The sequence below is a fragment of the Camelina sativa genome, chromosome 14, assembly GCF_000633955.1.
Source record: "Camelina sativa cultivar DH55 chromosome 14, Cs, whole genome shotgun sequence".
Taxonomy (NCBI): domain Eukaryota; kingdom Viridiplantae; phylum Streptophyta; class Magnoliopsida; order Brassicales; family Brassicaceae; genus Camelina; species Camelina sativa.
In genome coordinates, this window is record NC_025698.1 from 16744487 (window position 1) to 16759477 (window position 14991).

General features: G+C 34.9%; 1 long non-coding RNA gene and 1 pseudogene across 2 annotated transcripts; both read left to right on the top strand.

The window, feature by feature from the left end:
• LOC104741740 lies at positions 2449-4689 on the top strand (annotated as a pseudogene).
• On the top strand, positions 7539-9385 carry LOC104741739. 2 transcript variants are annotated; one of them, XR_002035231.1, is made up of 3 exons: positions 7539-8530; positions 8721-9085; positions 9264-9385. It is a non-coding gene; the product is annotated as an uncharacterized LOC104741739 (long non-coding RNA). The 2 variants fall into 2 exon arrangements; XR_760365.2 differs by having other exon boundaries at positions 7539-7779; positions 8407-9085.

The following is a 14991-nucleotide window of genomic DNA, read 5'->3' on the forward strand; positions in this document are numbered from 1 at the left end:
AAAAGAGAATTATATTTTAATCTAACTGCTTTAAATTAGGCAGATAGATTTTAGGAAATTAATATTATCAAATAAGGAAATCATTGTGTTTGGTTGAAAGGATTGTAGAGAATTTAGTTGGGACTTGTTTGGATACAAAGATAAGAAAGGATGACACAAAAATGTACTACAAAAATGTTACAATAGATGCTTTAAAGATGATAGAATTAAGTGTGATATGAAACTCATAATAAATTGGTGAGCAAGAAAGAAATCTCAAAAATTTATGTAGATATATTTTAGGAATATGATTTTAAATGTAAAGATTATATAAGTATAAACCAAAAATGATTTTGGAAATTAGAAATTAATTTAGTAGAGATATTTTAGGAATCATTGATTTTATAACTATATAATTTATGTTTCGGTTTCAATTTTGCGATTTTATAGCTATATTTTAGGATATTTTATTTAATAATTTTGGTAAAACTAATTAGTTTCTATAAAAACATTTCGAATTTATGTATAACAGTTAAACCGAAATATATGGCATATGCTCTTCTAACAATTAGAACAAATTTATGTATAACAATTATTTTCTATTAAAAAAAATTTAACTAAATATTAAATGTTAATGGCATGTTTGTAAATAGATTTCAACTCTAGGATTTATTTGCTAAATGTCTTCAAAAATGTATATATAGATAAAACTAGATAAAGGCTCATGTGAAAACACTCGCATAGGAATTAGTTTTTTATTTATGATGTTTAAAAATATTGATTATGACTCGATAATGCTAAATCACAAGTTGGTAACTTGGTGTACACCACAAAAATTAACTATATAAAAAAACATTCAAATATGTTTCTTTTGGCAACCCATACACAGTACGTATGGTTAATATACAAGTTTCTACAACAAATAAAGAAAATGATGTGAAAGAAATATTTGGTAGTTGGTAGTTTAGTAGAGACGAGGAAAGTTTTAACATACGGCCCAAGTGCTAATCTATTCTTTAATCAAACAATAGGCCCAATTGTGATAAATCAATTATTTAATCAGAAAATACCTAACTTAAGAGAAAGAAAGAAAAAAACATTATGATCAACTACAAATGCATTAATATTCTTAATAACTCAAACATACAGACAAAATCTAACTTAACAAAAAATGTATATGAATAATTTAATCAAATAACCAGAATAGGCACATTTGAATAGAGGTCAAATATGGATACTTACACCAACATAATAAACTGATCTTCACGAATATTTGATTATAAGAGAAATCAAATGAAAATTAACACCGATAACCGTCCAAACATAAAGAAAACTTATGGAGTTTTTCTTCTTAAGCTGGTAAAAACGAAAAAAATACGGTAAAGTATTGTACCCATGAGTATGATATATATATATATAAACATAGATGTATTACAAAGAAAAAAATACAATTACAATTTAAAGCTACCATTACAGCCTCTCTAACCACTAAAACTTTAAAGACAAACTTATTACAAGTTACTACTACTAATCAGTAGTATTAATTATTCCCAATTACAAAATTTTTATTTACACCCATGCATGCTTTAACACCCTTAAGTGGTTTAGTTAATTTATAATGATGGAACTTGAAACAGTTAAAAGATTTTGCACACGAAAAGATATTGCACTATCTGAAACTTTTGTTTTTTTTTTTCCCCCGTAAATTGAATTATCTCAGTATCAAAAATTATATATTTGTGATTAAGAAGTTAAATAAATAAAAAAGTTAAAAGGAACATTCGAGAACACTTATTTTTACCAAAACTCTCCTTACGAGTTAAGACTTTCTTTTTTTACCAAAACTCTACTTACGAGTTAAGACTTTCTTTTTTGAGTTACCAAAACTCCTTACGAGTTAAGGCTTTCTTTTTTTTACGTATTCCTTCTCTATAAAAACCTCGGATTGGTTCTTTGTTTACATCACATAAGTTGTGTGTATTAATTGTTTATTTCATTTCACTAAAGTGTCTTCCCGTTACGATCATCCAATCAAATCCTAATCCTATGGAGCGAGGTGGTTACCGAAGAGGTCGTGGTGATGTGGCAGAGGCAGCGGAGGTCGTGGTGATGATAGCGGTGGTTACCGAGGAGGTCGTGGTGATGGCCGCAGCGGAGGTCGTGGCGATGGTAGCGGTGGTGGCCGTGGTTACGGCAGAGGAGACCGTGGTCGCGGTTATGGCGGCGGTGATCGCGGTCGTGGACGCGGTGAGCAACAGGATTTCAGAAGCCAGAGTCAGTGGGGACCTCCGTCAGGTCATGGTGGCCGTGGGACTCAGTTCCAGCAACCTCGACCACAGGCGACTCCGCTGACTCAGGTGACACAAGCAGGACCTCACGGTGGCCGTGGTACTCAGTTGCAACAACCTCGTCCACAGGCGGCTCCTCAGAAGCCGCAGGCTCAGGTGACACAAGTGAGTCATGCTGGAGGCGCCGCTAAGGGAGCTTGGGGTCGTAAGCCACAAATTTCTCCGGTTTCGACTTCTCCGTCCACCTCCGTCGTGGTTTCTGAACCCGTTCGTGGTATGCTCTCAATTTATTCGTATCTTCAATCTTGGGAAAATTTCATAAAACGATTATACAATAAATGATTGCAACTTAATTATGAATCATTAGGGAGATTATTTATGTGATTATTTTCTTTTAAGCTAAGAGTTGTTTGTATATTAATTTGACAGTTGTTGAAGTGATGAATCATTAGGAGATTATTTATGTGATTATTTTGTTTTTAAGCTAAGAGTTTTTTGTATATTAATTTGACAGTGGCTGAAGTGATGAATCCAAGACCATCAGTAAAATTTGGGGAAAAATGGTCAGCAAAATTTTGTCCCCATGGAGTTCTGCGACTTGGTTGAGGGTCAGATTTATCCAAAGACGATGTCACTGGTCAGTCCGAAACAAAGGCAGGAAAATATAGATAAGATGATAAAGTCTCGTAATGGACCGAGCGGGTATGTGTACAAAGAACTTCACTTTTATTTTTCTATCTTTTAAAATTTTTGTTAGTCTTATCGTTTTTTATGTGTGTTTATGACAGTGGAGAAGTCATTAGAAACTTCGGATTGAAAGTGGGATACAAACATGACATCGGTGGTAGGTCGTGTACTAAAGGCTCCAACATTGAAGTTAGCAGATAGAATGGGACCTGCGCGCGTTGAACCTAACGCGACAAAGAACAATCAATGGAACCTTATGTGGAAGGGAGTCACGAAGGGATCTATAGTCAAGCATTGGGCTGTACTTGACTTCACCGCATCCGAGAGATCTAACAAGATGCCTAATGACTTTGTGGATGCCCTGAGAGATCGTTGTTGGAAACTTGGGATGCAGATGGAGCCTCCTATCGTTCACAAAACATCGAAAATGGATACGCTTTCTAATTGTAATGCTCTTGAGATTGAGAAATTGCTTCGGTCCGTAATTGAAGAGGCTTCTCATAAGCATGGTGGGGCTCGTCCAACTCTTGTTCTTTGTGCTATGTCCGGGAGGGCAGATGGCTACAAGACTCTGAAATGGGTAGCAGAAACCAAAATTGGTCTGGTAACTCAGTGTTTCTTGACCGGGTTTGTCACTAGAGGAGGTAGAATTTCTGATCAGTACCTTGCAAATCTTGCCCTCAAGATAAACGCAAAGGTTGGTGGAAGCAACGTCGAGCTGATGGATAATACTTTCTCTTTCTTCCAAAAAGATGATGAGGTCATGTTCATTGGTGCCGATGTCAATCATCCCGCTGCTCGAGACAATATTAGCCCCTCTATTGTTTGCTGTTGTGGGTACTCTAAACTGGCCTGAAGCTAACCGTTATGCAGCTAGAGTCAATTCCCAGCCTCACCGTAAAGAGGAAATACAAGGATTTGGGGGTGCTTGCTTGGAGCTTGTCAACGCTCATGTTAAGTCCACTGGGAAATGGCCTAACAAGATTGTGATATTCCGTGATGGTGTCAGCGATGGTCAGTTTGATATGGTTCTCAATGTGGAGTTGCTTGATGTCAAGCTGACTTTTCAAAACAATCGTTACAATCCAAAGATAACGGTCATCGTAGCACAGAAACGTCACCAAACCCGTTTCTTCCCCGCCACAATCAATGATGGAAGTGATAAGGGGAATGTGCCTTCAGGTACGGTTGTTGATACTAAAGTCATTCACCCGTATGAGTATGATTTCTACCTATTCAGTCACCACGGAGGGATCGGGACAAGCAAACCGACTCATTACTACACTCTTTGGGATGAACTTGGATTCACATCAGATCAGGTTCAGAAGCTCATCTTCGAGATGTGTTTCAATTCCGCTCGCTGCACCAAACCCATCTCTCTTGTTCCTCCGGTTTATTATGCTGACATGGTTGCCTCTAGAGGAAGGATGTACCATGAGGCAAGCTCTTGTGAGGACAAAGCAAATTTCAAGCTGCACGCAGAGCTTGAGAATGTTATGTTCTTCGTCTGAAGAAGAGTGTGAGCCCCGAGAACGCAATTTTACTCCTTTTTTCTGGTTAGAAAGGAGTTTGTGCGTGAATCTAATTGGTTTTTTCGCAGTGTGTTTTTTTCATTTTGGTTGGTGTGTTGAAATGAATTTGTTGTAATAATGCTCTTTAGAGCAGAAACCACACGTCTTTGTTTTTTTGTATTTCAGACTCTGGCTGGATTCAGTAATTATCTCATATTTTGCTTGCGTTTTACAAATTTGGTTATTAGTTTTATTAAAGCTTAAGATCTCAGAGATGAGACAACAAAGTACATGTAGGAATATATTGTTAGTTTGGCTTTTACATGTTCATTTTGTGTCTGAAATTTAGTAATTGCATTGATCGTGTCCAGTTGTTACAGAAGTATATGGTGAAGCTCTGCATCATTCGATTAATTCATTCAACTTTTGAGCCTTGTGAACTAACACATAATACAAAAGATCATCAATGTTAATAAAATATATGCTAGTCTCTGAATTCTGAACGCTCTTTTAGCATGTACCTTTTCTTCTAGGCTTTCTATGTAATGATATTTATATTCATTTGTTGGCGAAGCAAATAACGTGTATATTCATTTAAGCCGAAACTTATTTTAGCCCCATTACATAGGTGAAGTCGGTTGACCAGTGAACTTGTTAACTCGTGTGTGCTCCTCTCTTTTTTTCAAACTCTCATATACTCGTCATTCGCTCTGTTTATTTTTCTACTTCTTGAGTTACATTTATTTGTACTGTCTCAATCTACCTTAGATTCTATTGGGTTTAAGCTCATAAAACATTTATTAAGCCTCTGAACATTAACAAGACTCGTTACTTTCTTAGATGCTGAAGTAGAAGCAGTACCTGCGATGGGCAGTCCTCTCTGTTAGCAACTTGAGGTACAAACATGTTATCTTTGAATCATATGCTAAAGATGTCATATAAGCTCCTCTAACTCAACATGCTTTGCTTGCTCTCGAACTATTCTATCAAGACATACCAGTCCTAACGTGCCACAACTGCAAAAAGTAGCAAAGTTTTCCATCTCTTAAACTCTTTAAGCCTATTGTTCCAAGATTGTGAACTTAAGTAACAAGATTAAGGCTGATAAACCTAGTCATGAACTCCCAGTTTAATCAATAGAGAAATGGAAAAAAAATAAGATAAACTCCCTAAACATCCAATTTTAAGGATTATTTGAATGATCAAGTATGGTTGTTTTAGAGAAATCCCCTACACATCCAATTTTGTGTTGTTCTTGTCCAATATATTTTTTTTTAAATCTCAAATACCGTACCTCAAGATTATATTTTAGTAAGAGTTTGTAACATTTGTAAGGGTTCACAAACAAAAAAAATCTTAAAAGTTAAATGGTAATTTCAGAAGAAAACTATAAGATACCGAAGTTGTTGATTAAAAGAACTGAATGCATATTTCGTCTTGGGTTATTGGATCCTTGATTTTAATGGAATTCATGGTTTTTAAAATCAAATAATATGGATTTGAAAATCAAATAATATGGATTTGAAAGTAAAAAAAAGTGGATTTGAAAATCCTAGAGAATAAAATTCAAAATTTATAAAAAAAAAATAGTTATTATAAAAGAAGTCTTTGTTAGCATGTCCACTGATGAGCGTTATGGTTGGATTAAGGGTAACGTGATGGAGTGCTAATTATTATTAGGGGACACCCATTCTGCTTTCTCTTTATAAGTTGATTTTTTTTTCTTTTGGTATCGTTACAGATTGAATTATTTTTACTAGGTGCTTCATGATTTTTTGTCTTCTAATATAGTTGGTTTGCTATTACGTAGTTTTCAGTATTGTCGTCACCTATGTCTCGACTTCGTGCATGAACACCCTTTTTGCTTTTTTATTATCACGTCATTCTTTCTTTAATGATCTTATCTTCTAGTGACTAGTATGGTGCTATTAGGTAATTTTTTTTTTCCAAATCCACCCAAATAATTAGGTGGAGACCAAGGATTTCAATCTCTATATTTATAACTAAAACATATTTTCAAATCCATCCAAATTCAATATGAAATCAAATCCATACTCAAATCTTTAATAATAAATAAAGGACGGTTTTAATTAGGATTTAGAATTTATAGATCCAATAATACATAATTTTAATAAATATTTGAAAATCAATGACTGAATAACACATGATTTAACTTGGATTTTTAAATCCATTAAAACCAAGAATCCAATAAGTCAATCAGATACCATTTATATGATAAACACAGTGACATTATTGCATATTGTATGTCATAGTTATATACATTAATATTGCATACTCTTTTTTTCTTTTGTTAAAATATATAAACTGGACACTCTTATAATTATTGTTTATGATACTCGTTAGTCAAAATATTTTTTGTTAGACTCGATCAGCCCAAAAAATCGTTTTAAGAACTTAAAAAAAATCTACATTACGTATTTTTGCAATTAGTTTCTTAATGTGGCAGATAAAATAACCTTAACACTCAAGTTAATTAAAGAGAAAGAAAAACTCCTTTTGGTGACTCAATTAAATTTGTGAAGAACAATTCGCCAAACAATGTTTTTATCCTCATTTCTAGTTAAAATATGAATGAACACAACCTCTCATATTCAACTGATCCACACAAGGCAGACACTATCTATCTTTTAATTACATCCCTTTCTCAACAAATATATTTCCCATATTATTATTTTTAAAACAAATAACTTTCATTTTTCGTCAAAACTAATTAACAAATTCATCTTGAAGAGAAATCAAACATAACAAGAACTCTGTAAATTCTTCAATTATATATACATCTTAATATATTTAGCATCGTCTTTAATTTAATGCTTCGATGAAAGCATTAAAACAATTTGTCTAGAGGAGACTTAACGTCAAAGTCAACATTCATATATCTAGTGATATTCTCTAATTTTTTTGTATTAATACAGTTGAAGAGAGCTCGACACATCAGCATTCAGAACAATTCTGGTGGTGACACGTTAATTAAAATCAATAGCCTATCAAAATATAATAATTAATACAGTTCACCCAAAAAATTGCCAAGCTGACACATAAACAAAAATTATCGTCCATGAAAATCACTAAACATCTCGATTCCAACTTCTTCTTTCTAACGCTGTCATTTAAAAGCATAAAAATCTTCTTAAGCTAGAGCATAATACTTCTTCTCTCCAATGAGAATCTATTTCATGATAACTCAATTTCATCTTCTGCTTTCTTATTCAATTTCTAATTTGATTTAAAGCATATTATGCTTTCTTCTCCGATGAGAATCGATTCACATTGTCGTGTGTTGATTTCTTCTGGTAAGAGCATGATCTACTTTGAGTTGCTAGGTAACAAATTTGATCAGAAGAAACGGAAGTAATAAACGCATCTTTGCTACATCTTCTCCGACTTGAGAATTGAGAGATGGATGATAAACTCCGATTTGTTAGCCTCTTTTTGTATTAGTTCTCAGTCACTCACGTCGTCCTCAATGCTTGTGTTAAACTTCAATAATCCTCTGTCTATTCATTCTCATTTCCTAGATTTTTTTCTAATATGTTTGTGTAGCAATTCTTAGTACAATAGATTGATCTAGGAATAATAGATATGATGCGATTTGTTTAAAATTATTTTCGTATGTTACAATTGAGATTCTTTAAGTGTTTATGATTAGGGTATATTCAAAAACTGGGTTTACAAGAAGAGAAAATTGGGTTCCAAGTAGCCTCATTGGTATTGATTTGGGTCTTTATTGCTTATCTGTTCACATTAAAAGAGTAACTAACATTTCGAATGCTGGTCCATTGTCATTTTTCTTAATTGTTAACTGCATATGTGTGTTTAACACTTGACTTGTCTTTACATGTTGGTCCTATTTCTCTGGCTATTTTCCCTCCAAAAACAAATAATTTCTAACTTATGCTTATATTCTTGTCCTTATACAGCATTAACGTGAGAACATGATGATGTGGGTATTTGGCTATGGCTCTCTTGTGTGGATCCCATGATTTCACTACGATGAGAATGTGTTAGGTTTCATCAAGGGATATAAACGTGTTTATGATTTTGGTAACTCTATAGTCTTTGTTTAAGGATTTCACTACGAAACCGCAAAACAAGTCACAAACCAAACCGTAATTGTTTAATCTGAGTTTAGTCATAGCCAACTCTATCGGATATTAGTGTTTAATATCCGATAGATATCTCATTTGGTTTAATAGTATTGAGAAGCAGTAACATGCTTTGCCTTATTACACAGGTGGGTTCCAAGATGTTCTTAGGGGTCACTGCATCAGTGACAAGCTGGGGTGCAGATGAGACTTGCTGCCCTATAAATAATAGGAATGGCGAACTAGAACCTCATCCTTTAAAGGTTTGGTGTATATTTGCCCTATTTGTAAAGACCCTGACCTTGCGTCAGAAAAACTGGAAACCGGTTCTACGCCGTAACGGAAGCGTGTGCCCAATCACTAAATCGATCTTTAGTCAATAGGAGCCCTACTTCCCTCGACCTCATCACTTTAATTGTTGCGCAAGTCTAATCTTGGAGGACTTCCCAATACTTGCCAAGGTCTTTACTACTGCAATGTTGTAAGTGGAGTCATTAGAGGAGCTTTGAAAATGGTCAGTCTCCTTTTTATTCCCGTTTTTATGTTACATTAATTGTGTTTCTCAAACTTTCCATACAAACAGACTCCCTAGAAAATGAAAAGGAACTTCTCTTACTCCTCAATTACCATGTGTAGAAGAATATCTTTGGGCTGAGTGCTTATGTTCTTTTATCCGTCTCCACAATAATCAGGTTTTGATGACATGGATGTGTAATGTTCTTCGAGGGGATGATGTTACAGGAGAAGCTACTGAAACAAGTCTTCCAGCTATTTAGATGAAGAATTCGTTGATATATGTGTCTAAGAAAAACAAAATTGCATATAGTTAATGAATTGATATATGTATATTTAGATGAAGCATTCGTTGCATTTTCATGCTCAAAAGTACATATCAAAATATGCAAAACAGTCGCAAACAACAATTAAAGAGAAATCAAAACATCTTCGGGCAATAATATAATTGCTAATGTATCTAAAGATTCAAACAATTTTAATTTAATTTTGATTGCAGAGAAAAACAAATATAAAATGAAAAAATCATCCAAAAACAACCCGCAACGTAGCACGTGTATCAACCTAGTTTATTTTTAAGTTTATGTTTTAGTGGGTTTGATTATAAGCTTCTCAATGAAGGTGTTTATATAGATGCAGTAGATTTATGACAAATTACAATAATTACTTCTACCTATCTCCACTCATCTTAACTTTTTCAATCTTTCGAATCTTTCGAAAATTCAACTAAAAGCTTCCAACGTTAATATAATGAGTGTGCAACGTTAATTAGAAAGATAATAAAACCCACAATGAAGAGTTACACTCTACCATGGTCATAATAGATTCATGCAGGTTCATAACAGATTTTATTGCAGCTTCGAGGAATCCTTGCACCTCCTCTTATCTTGTATAGAAGAGGATATATGAATCCTAAGTTGGCAGACTATCTTTATCAATTTTTTCAACCTGCAACGTTAGTGAACAAACTTTATGGGTGCTCTAAGCTCATTTACCAGTGTGGGAAAACTAGACCACATTAGTTACAAAATTGCATCTCAAAAGATTTAGGTTTGATAAAGATAGCACGGAGATGATATCAAAGCCTGTAGATGTTCCTTTTAGAGTTGAAGTCATTCACGCAGTTTAAAGAAGTATGCACAACTAACAATATTTTTTCTTCAAGTTCTCAACATTTGCATTTACATCAAGATCTAACGTGTTGCACCCACTTCAGGTCTAGGGTCCTAAACATCAATACCATCTTTATGCTTTTGTGAATCATATTGGGGAATCACTAGATTATGGGCACTACATCGCCTATCTCAGCATTGATTTGATGATGAGAAGGTAATATTTGTAGTAACTTTTGTTTGTTAATTTTTTTTTTGAAGATTTTGATATATGCATAAACTTTTCCTCTTTTCAGCTGTGGATGTTGATGGTTAGTTCATGTTAATTTTTTTTTTTTTGCGTCGAAAAGAAATTATACTGATGAATTTTGATAGTTCAAATACAAATGTTTGTGTAGCCAAGTAGGAGGATTGAAACAGTCAAAGTAAAAATTACAATGAAGACACTCATGTTTTGCAAGAAGATGAGCAACATGATTGCCCTCTCTTTTTGTAAAACTAAAAGCAAAATTAGTAAAGTATGATACCCATAATCTAATGTCCTGAATAATCCCTTATGTTGATATGTCTTCATGTTTTGAAATCAATATCTTATATAGTAATTGACAATCTCCTTCAAAACAAACAGATGTGAAACCTTTAATCTATGTATGTTGCATCGCTATTAGAAGAGCTTTTGCTTATGCTTCAAGAGGTGTGCTTGTTATTCCTAACCTTGTGGCTCCCCATCCATTTGATATGCCATCTCTATTTCTTATGATCCAGCCTCTGGTTGCTTGGTGAGATTGTTGATCAAAACCCGCATCATAATTACACTTATAGAAGGCGTCCAAAGGTCTTCTCCATTTGATGGCCTCCTGCACACGGTGTGTAGGTGTTGACGTACTGTGTGGGTTATTGAGAAGCCAATCCTGAACATCATTTTGAGCTCTTTGAGAAAGGATCCTTGGTTGATCAGTAATACATTCAAAAATAAACTTGTTCCTTGATTTCCATAGGTGCTATAGTAACCATAGAGGTAGTAACTGAGTTGTAGTATTGACATCAGCCGTAGAATCCATGTCTAAGAAGGCAGTCAGTGTGGACTCACAATCATAATTCATATCCAAAAAAATATCTATTGGAACATTACACGCTTCCGAAGTTAGTCTCGCATGCTTGCAATGGAATAGAATGTGTGCAATTGCTTCATCAGATTGGAAGCATCGAGGACATACAGGATCAATGTTTTTTCCGCGAGTATTCAGTCTAGATAGAGATGGTAATGCTTTGGACAGAACTCGCCATAGGAAATGTTTTACTTTAAGCAGAATATTTAGTTTCCAGATTCTGCGTTTTAATATTACAGAACCATGAGGTATTGGTGGATGATCCAAATTCAAAACGTTTTGCATCCAATAGCCTGAACGGACAGTATAAACTCCAGATGTGTTGTAATGCCAAACTATTTTGTCTGGTTTAAGAACCTGTGGTAAATATAAGGATTTAACCTAATCATGCTCATCGGGTTGGATATGATTTGTTAATTTTTCATCATTCCAAAAACGGCAAGGTCCCGAGGTTGTAATTAGGTCTTTAACCACTAGGTTATTGCCAATGGAGATACCATGAATAGGCCTGAGACGAATCCAGATATCCGGGTTTTTTGGAGGTATCCGGATCCGGATCTGTATCCGGCGGATTCATTAGTTTGGTATCTGAATCCGTATCCGCCAATCCCGGATATCCGTAAAAAATCTGAATATCCGTCGGATATTCGTATCCGTTATATTTTTTTTTTAACAACTAAAATTTTTAATATAATTAAAAAAAAAATCTCTTCGATATCTTCTCCCTTCCATCCATCGTTTCATCACCAAAATAACCTTTGCCCTGTTTCTCACTGCTCCACCGCCCTCTTTCTCATTAACCCGCCAGTTCCTCTTCTTTTTATCATGGAAGATTCAACAAAAATCACCTTTTTCGATCAGATCCCCACAACAGAGCGAGCAGCCACCACTGATGGATTTGAAACTCATCTTGGAGCGACGAAACTTGCATAGAAAGACTAATAAGAAGGAAAAAATGAGATATCTGAAAGATAGAAAAAAAAGAAAAGAAATTTGATCGATGAGAAGAAAAGAAGGGGAAGAAAAAAAAACACACACGACGCAAAGAGGAGGGGGAAGAATGAAGAGGGTGAAAACCCTAGTTTTCTTGTGGGCTTTTAGAATTATGGGCTTGCATGATTTAATGGATCTATGTTTTTATGTGGATAAGGCTTAAAAGTATATATATGGACCGGATCCGGATATCCGGCCCAAAAATATTTCAATATCCGGATCCGCCCGGATTTGTTATTCTACTATCCGTCTCCGGATCCGTTCGGTCGGATATCCGGTTTTTCGGAGCGGATACATGATCCGGATATTTGGTCCCAAGGCTAACCATGAATAGGTTGTGGTGGTGTCGAAGGTATAACATTATCAATGTTTACACGAATGGAGGCACCATCACCAATAAGAAATCTTGAACCTTCTTTAATGATTTTGAGACCCTCCAGTATTGATGTCCATCCATATGATTGGTTTGGTCTTTTTTTGGCATCAAGGATATGATCATCAGGATAGTATCTTGCTTTCAGAATTCTTGCAAAGAGTGTCTCTGGATACTGTATTAATCTCCACACCTGTTTTGCTAGGAGCATCATTAAATTTAGACAAATTTTTGAATCCTAAACCCTCATCCGATTTTGAGTACTGCAAACGTTGACAAGCAACTCATAATATGCCTCTCTCACGATTACTCCTCTCACACCAAAATTTTTGAAGCACTGACTCTATTTCAGAAACCATACCCATAGGCAATTTAAAACATGACATCGAGTATATAGGCATTGCCAGAGCAACAGATTTGAGCATTATATCTTTGCCAGTTTGAGACAGTCTTTTAGTACTCCAAGAAGTTCTTTGTCGTACATTGTCTACTATATAGTTAAACATCTCCGATTTTTTGCGTCCAAATTGTTCTGGTAAGCTAGGAATGTCTAGAATTCTATTAAGTCGTTCATGTGTAGAGCCATGAACGCGTGATCCAAATGTTATCAATGATTTCCTTTTGTTTATCATCTGTCTTGAATAATATTCATAAACTTCAAAGGTTTCTTTTATTGCTCTGCAATTCCTAGCATTTGCTTGACAAGAGAAGAGAGAATCATCGGCAAACTGCAGATGACTGATCGCCGGAACACCATTTCCAACCTTTACTCCTTTTATATCACCACATTGTACTCGAGATCGAATAAGATGGCTCATAATGTCTGCACAGATAATGAATAGATAAGGGGAAAGAGGATCCCCCTGTCTAATTCCTCTCTCAGGTATGATCATTCTGTGGGGTGAACCATTAATCAAAACAGAATAATTAACCGATCGTACTGAAACCATAATCCACGATATCCACTGATCATTGAATCCAAATAAGTGTAATGTGACTTCCAGGAAGTTCCATTATACCCGATCATAAGCTTTAGTGACATCAGTTTTGATTGCCATGTAGTTTTGTGATACTCTTTTCCTTGGCTTTAATGAGTGCATAACCTCATGTGTTATTAGCACGTTATCTGTTATTGATCGACCAGGTATAAAAGCTGCTTGAAAATCAGAAACAATAGAGTCAAGATGATGATTTAATCTGTTCACTAAGCACTTCGATATTACTTTGTATAGCACATTACACAAAGCAATCGGTCTATAATCAACAAGAGTATCCGGCTCTGTTATTTTTGGAATCATACAAATATTAGTATAGTTCAGACCTGACTTCATATAAGATGTTTGAAAGAATTCCTTGACCTCGGTTACAACATCTGCGCCAATAATATGTCAGTAGTGTTTGTAGAATCTAGCTGCGAGTCCATCTGGCCCATGAGCCTTGTCATCCCCTATAGAAGACAATGCAATATATATTTCAACACTAGTGAAATCTTTTGTAAGTTCTGCATTTATTTTAGAAGTTACAGTTGGTGGAAAGTCGCCAAAATCTATTTGGGAGACTGGATTGCGGTTAGATGTGTAGACTTTGGTGAAGTAACTTTGTGCGTGAGAACTGATTTCATAGTCTCCCTGGTGAATATTTTGCATATCATCCTTGATAGTTGTAATATGATTTCTGGCATATCTAGTTTTAGTACTCGCATGAAAGTATGCGGTGTTTCTATCACCAAGTGTAAGCCAGGTTGCGACTTTTATTCTTCCAATAATACTCTTCATCTCTATATGTTGTATTTAGCTCCCTCTCCAATCTTGGGATGTGAATCCTCTGTGATTTATCCAGACTCGCCATTGCTGTATTTAATTATATTATTATTATTTTTTTTATTTTTAAAATGGTCAAGTTGCTTCAAAAAGATTAAAGAAGGAACTTAAGAATATTAGATTTTGAAGACTTAAGTTAATTCAGCCATGACGGTTTGATAATTTTCTTTTTCCCAACGGTGTAAAAAGTTGATCTCTTAGGTGTGAAAACTGAAACTACATGTATGAAATCATCAACTTTCAGACATTATTTTCGATCTCAGGCTCTCAGCTGCCATGAAGTTGCTACTCCTCTTCCTTTTTTGTTTTTTTAAGTAGAAAATTGGCTCAAAAATAGTGGTGGAGCCATTATAGTTTTAAACTTTTAAATTTCAGTTCAGGAAAAAACATTGCTTTGACAAAAGAAAAATTCATGCAATTACTATATCTTTTTATAAACTAAGTGTTATGTGTGGTGTCACTAAGAACCGATCACAAGATCAACTTTTCCACACAGGCCT